The sequence below is a fragment of the Chlorocebus sabaeus genome, chromosome 2 (assembly GCF_047675955.1).
Source record: "Chlorocebus sabaeus isolate Y175 chromosome 2, mChlSab1.0.hap1, whole genome shotgun sequence".
Classification (NCBI taxonomy): domain Eukaryota; kingdom Metazoa; phylum Chordata; class Mammalia; order Primates; family Cercopithecidae; genus Chlorocebus; species Chlorocebus sabaeus.
The window spans coordinates 82,286,781-82,293,289 of NC_132905.1; the positions used below are offsets into that span (position 1 = coordinate 82,286,781).

Consider the following 6,509-nt stretch of genomic DNA (forward strand, 5'->3'; position numbering starts at 1 on the left):
GACTATAGCCACTCTATTGTGTTATGAAATAGTAGGTGTGTTTCATTTTTTCTGGTTTTTTTTGTACCGATTAACCATCTTTACCTCTCCCTCAGCCACGTACACCACTACCCTTCCCAGCCTCTGGTAACTATCCTTTCACTCTTGAACTCATGTCCATGAATCCAATTGTTTTGATTTTTAGATCCCACAAGTAAGTGAGGACATGCAATATTTGTGTTTCTGTTCCTTGCTTATTTTTCTTAACATACTGATCTCAAGTTCCATCCATGTTGTTGCAAATGATTGAATCTCATTATTTTTTATGGCTGAATAGTACTCCATTGTGTATATGTACCACATTTCCTTTATTCATTCATCTGTTGATGGACACTTAGTTTGCTTCTAGATCTTAGCTATTGTAAACAGTGCTGCAACAAATACAGGAGTGCAGATATTTCTTTGATATACTGATTTCTTTTCTTTTGGGTATATACTCAGCAGAGGGATTACTGGATCACACGGTAGCTCAATTTTTAGTTTTTTGAGGAACCTCCAAACTGTTCTCCATAGTGGTTTTACTAATTTACATTTCCACCAAGAGTGTGCAAGGGTTTCCTTTTCTTCACATCCTCACAAACATTTGTTATTGCCTGTCTCTTGGATATAAGCCATTTTAACAAGGGCGAGATGATATCTCATTGCAGTTTCAATTTTTATTTCTCTGATGATCAATGATGTCGGGCACCTTTTCATATGTCTGGTTGTCATCTGTATGTCTTTTTTGGAGAAATGTCTATTCAAATCTTTTTTCCATTTTTTGACTGGGTTATTAGATTATTTTCCTATGGAGCTCTTTGAGTTCCTTATATATTCTGGTTATTAATCTCTTGTAAGAGGGGTAGTTTGCAAATCTTTTCTCCCATTTTTGTGGGTTGTTTCTTCACTTTGTTGATTGTACGTTTAGCTGTGCAGAAGCTTTTTTAACATGATGTGATCCCCTTCGTCCATATTTGCTTTGGTTGCCTGTGCTTACGAGGTATTTGCTCAAGAAATTTTTGCCCAGATCAATGTCCTGGAGAGTTTCTCCAAAGTTTTTTTTTTTTTTTGTAGTAGCTTCATAGTTTGTCATCTTAGATTTAAGTCTTTAATTCATTTTTATTTCATTTTTGTATATGATGAGAAATAAGGGTCTAGTTTCATTCTTCTGCATATTTCCCAGCACCATTTATTGAAGTGACTATTCTTGCTCCAATGTATGCTCTTGACATCTTTGTCAAAAATGAATTCACTGTAGGTATGCAAATTTGTTTCTGGGTCCTCTATTCTGTTCCATTGGTTTGTGTGTTTGTTTTCATGCCAGTGCCATGCTATTTCAGTTATACAGCTCTGTAGTACAATTTGAAGTCAGGTAATGTGATTCTACCAGTTTTATTCTTTTTGCTTAGGATAGCTTTGGCTAGGCAGGTCTTTTGTGGTTCCATATACATTTTAGAATTTTTTTTCCTACATCTGTGAAGAATGTCTTTGGTATTTGGATAGGGATTGCATTGAATCTGTAGATGCTTTGGGTAATATGAACATTTTTAACATGGGTGAATCTTCCAGTCCATGAGATTTGCATGGTGACCAAATAACTGGTATAGAAATCCTTTTTTTTTCCTATTTTCTTTTTTTTTTTTTTTTTTTTGAGACAGATTCTCTGTGGCTCAGACTGGCATTCAGTGGTGTGATTATAGCTTATGCAACCTTGACCTCTCAGCCTCAAGTGATCCTTCCACCTCAGCCTCTTAAGTAGCCTAGACCATGGGCATGCACCACCACACCAGGATGCAATTTTTTAATTTTTTATTTATTTTTATTTTTGTAGAGATGATATCTCCCTATGTTATCCACACTGGTCTTGAACTCGGACTCAAATGATCCTTTCTCCTTGGTCTCCCAAAGTGTTAAGATTATAAGCATGAGCCACCATGCCCAACCTAGAACAATTCTTCATCCAGAACAAAGTTCTTGCAAAATAATGATGATTATCATAAAATATTTAATATTTGTTTAAGTTCTGCTGTGAAAAAGACATTTGTTGTTTCCAGGTTTCTAAAATGGACTATATCTACTGTTAAGAGCTACATTTTACAAATGGGTTGATAGAAAGCTAAGAGAAAAGAGTTGTGAAAATGAGATGTATAACTTTCAGCAGAAGAAGGAACTAGGAAACAGACACGGAAAGAAAAATTGCAGGGAGAGGCAATTCACACAGCATCTGGAGAAAGGTATTGAGTTTTTCGTAAGACATAGCTTAGGAAACTGAAAGAATTTCATTAAGTCTCAAAAGATAGTCAACTTTCTCCATAAAGTCTATCTCCAGATAATCATCACTAGTTCTCTATTTTATTCTTATATTCTCTCTTTTGGTGTTTAGTCCTGCCACAAATTCCTGTTCACTTTTTATCATTGTAGTTTACCTGCTTTTTATTCGTTGTTCTATAATCACCTAAATCAGACTGGTTTTTAATATAATGGATGGTTTAAGAGGTCATCTGCTAAAATTAGGTAAACAATATTTTCACAAATCTCTACAAGTAATTGGGTGATTTAATATAGTGCAGTATGTGTGAAGGTAGAGAATTGCAGGGTGCTATGAAATCTACACAAGATGTATTTTATTATGATGGGCTTCCTAGTTGAAGTGGCACTTAGGATGAGAAAAGAAACTATGTGTTATTTTGGACATCACATATACGGTATATATTATTTTATATATAATATAAGGAAAGAGCTAAATTGAAGTAGCAGGATGCCAAATCTGAAAAGGTGAGCTTGTGAAAGTGACAGGAATTTGATATCCCTAGAGTGTGCAGTGTGGAGTACAAGAGATGGAAGCAAAGAGACTAGGCTGAAGGAGAGCAAAGCTATGATCACTAGGGGTATTTACTGAAGGCTATTGCAGAGTTTGAGCTTTTTCCTAAAAATGAAAACATTTGAAGAGTTTCAAGCTGGGGATAACATGATCAGTTTCCTATTTCAGAAATTTTACTATGGCTACACTATACAAAATGGATCAGAGAGAATAGTGTGAACATTCAGAAACTAGTTAGGTAGTATTGTGGAAATTGAGATGATAATGATTATGGTGCAAACCAGTGGAATAGTATTGGGAATGGAAAACAGGAAGAAGTATGAAAGAATTCACTGTGGGCCAATGTTAATAATTTCTTGACAATTGAAGAAATTGGTGGATTTGTATTTTTGACATTAAAGGCAAATTCTCTCTGGTTAAACTGTCTGTCAATTATTAAATTGTCTTTTGCTGCCTGGATCAAGATTTGACTTATATTTTGAAAATGGCAGAAAATGAGAAATTTCTTTTATACTTTTTAAATTTGGATTCCTGAGAGAAAATACTAATAAAGAAGAGCAAGTGAATGAAATAATATTTTCCCTCAAATTAGAGAAGTTATGGGACAAGAAATTGGCAGATTATGTAAAAATTTAAGATTCATTTCTTTTATCCCTTCAGAGATCCCATATAGTCTCAGGATTGGAAAAACACACATCAGTTAAATTCCATATATAAAAAAGTCTCTTTTAAAGCATCCCTCTCTGCTGTTAGAGCACATAACCTTAGTGTTTCTCAAATTTCATATGTATACAAAGGACCTGTTAAAATGCAGATTCCAATTTAGTAGTTTGGAGGGGAGGCATTTTTAATAAGTTTAATAAAGTATTTTACATTTTTGATACATTTTCAACTGTTGCTGATGTTCTTGCTTGTGGATTACCTTTGATTACCAAGTAACTTATATTTGAGAACAACTACTTATGTCAAGTTCATTGCTGACCCTGATATTATAGCAATATGAGGTATTTCAATGTCCAGAACAAGCATTTATGTTCGTTAAACATTTTGATCTTCTAATCAAAGAGTCCATCTAAGCTCAAGTTGTTTCTGCAAAGTGAAAGGTAGATGGAGCCTTTTTTTTCTGCAAGATTCCTTGAGTTAGAGAGAGTTGATTGATATACACAACTCACAATATCTCCCAGTGAATTAACTGACCAAAATAAGTTCATTTAGGTTAAAAGTGAGAATGAAATGTGTCTGTATCTATATGCAAATTATTTTACTCTTTCTCATATTTTTCAACATTAACAGAAATACGGATGGTTTATAATAGCATATTTTTTACATTCAGAAGAGCTGCTCCTTTTGTGTAAGTTAAAAATTTAGAATGAAGGTGAAACCAGATTATGTGATTTTATATAAACAACTGACAGAATCACTAATAAATCTGAATAGTTTAACTTTGAAAATAACACCCATTTAAGAAACTTCAGTGAGTTTTTACTTATTTATACCTAATATTCTTTTGAAAAATATATAAAAAAGACAAATATTCTTTCTTAAATTAGTTTCTGACCATATTTTTTAAATGACTGCTTGATTTAGCAACAATATGTGAATTACAACCAGTAGTAAAGTTATGAATGTAATATGTGAATTACAACCAGAAGTAAAGTTATGAATGTAAATTTACTCATGAATGTAAATGAGTAGTAAAGTTATGAATGTAAATGTAAATTACAACCAGTAGTAAAGTTATGAATGTACAACCAGTAGTAAAGTTATGAATGTAAATGAGTTATAAATGTAAATGAATGTAAATATCATGTAAATATTTCACATGACATAAAGTCCATTTAGGAAGAGAGGACATTTCTAGTCACGTTATATGAGAAATATTTATGCAATTCAATTGACTTTTTGTGTATTCGTTTTATTCATAAATTTTAGTAACTAATCATTTATACCCTCAACAGAAGAACAGTCCTTTAATGAGCACATCATCCTCATCCTCCATGAGCATCCAACATGGAGCCATGAAGGAAGCAGGGGACACTGGCTGAGCCAGCTGGATCGGTCAGGTCAACCTGGCAATCAATGGGGTGACCCATGTAGGAGGCAGATCCACCTCACATCTGATCAATTATTTATAAAGTTTACAAACATTTTTTTGCTGTTCATTGTTCCTGCATCTTATGTAGTTATACAGTGGAATCTTCTTCACGCTTACTATTTAGTTATGCAATGGAATCTTGTTCATGCTTTCTATTTAAGTCTGCAATAGAATCAAAGGCACATATATTAGTATGATATTGTTTTTCTACTTATGTTTCCATTTACAATGAGGATTCCAGGTTTTCTGCTATCAATATACAATTGCTGTTTTGGTGCAAACAATGCACAGTGGCTTTACTAAGTCCAAAAATAACACTGGATTTTTTATCTAGTTTAACTTTTAATTTTTCATCTAGTTTAACTTTTTTGCCTGGACAAAATTGTTTTTAAAAAAAGACTATAATAAGAACAAGATAGCACAAAAAGAAACGGAGGTATTTTTTCATTGTTTTTGCATTTGTAAGACATGTAAAATTGTCTGTTGTCATTAAATAAACATTATCAGAAAATATATTTGTTTCATTAATATAATTTTCAAGTAATCAACTTATTGATATTAGTTTAGTAAATGGAACTATTTCCTCAAATAAAGTTGCTAAATCCATTTACACAGCTAAAATCCATATAAAAGTCAACATTCTCTTTCACCGTATTGTTTTATCATGCAAAGCTCCAATGGTAAAAAATGTCACCTTCATGACATAATTCATTTTTCCCTATCCAGATGACTTTTAGGGAGTAATGCAAAGAATTATTTTTATTTTAAAGAGGTGATGAACTGGCCGTCCTCTCAACGTAGCCCCTGAATCTCAACTATCCTTGTAATAATAATAAAAAGAGATTCTGTGTTCAATTAGACAGCATATCGACTAAAATTGGAATAATACAGAGAAGGCTAGCATATACCTGCAAAAAATGGCATGCAAATTTGTGAAGCATTCCATATTTTTGTTTTCTAATAAAAATTATGTATTTGTATATTCTTTAGAAGAGATTGGGCCGGATGATGTCTGATTTGGCTTATACAAGTGAGCTACAGATGATATAAAATGATGTAATTCTATGTAAATGAGAACTCATAAAAATGAAGTAATGAAATTTTAAGAAAATTTCCCTTGGTATGTAGCCAAATGTTATTTTTTAAATGATGTATTTTTACCTTTCCTTCACTGTAGAACCCGGTTTGTAAAAAGCACCTTACAAAAAGCACCTTTATAAATTCAAAAGACTTCAGATTGCCAATTTGGCATTGCCTAAGTCTAGGATATGATTGTTTAATTATTAGTTTCATTTTGTCTGGATAGATTTGATGCTGATGTTGACATTTGAAGTGATTTTAGCATTGTTCGCACTTGTTTTAAGAAGTGTCAAATGAAAAGAAATGCAAAATCAAACAGAAAAAACGTCTTTCTTTTACAGGAGTAAGCAGAACTTTGCAGAAATGTCTAAGGGGAAATTAGACAAGCAATGAGGAGTGAGTAGATAGCATGACAGGCACCACGACAGGAAATGTACCTCGGGTAGTCGGCTGATTCTTGGGATGACCTAATGAGCAGGGTATGTTCTGTATTTT

At 32.9% G+C, this 6,509-nt stretch overlaps 1 non-coding gene across 1 annotated transcript; it reads left to right on the top strand.

Moving 5' to 3' along the window:
* The first annotated feature begins 5,781 nt into the window (after positions 1–5,781).
* LOC119618649 (U6 spliceosomal RNA) lies at positions 5,782–5,886 on the top strand. The gene has a single exon (XR_005235024.1). It is a non-coding gene; the product is annotated as a U6 spliceosomal RNA (small nuclear RNA).
* Positions 5,887–6,509: the final 623 nt, after the last annotated feature.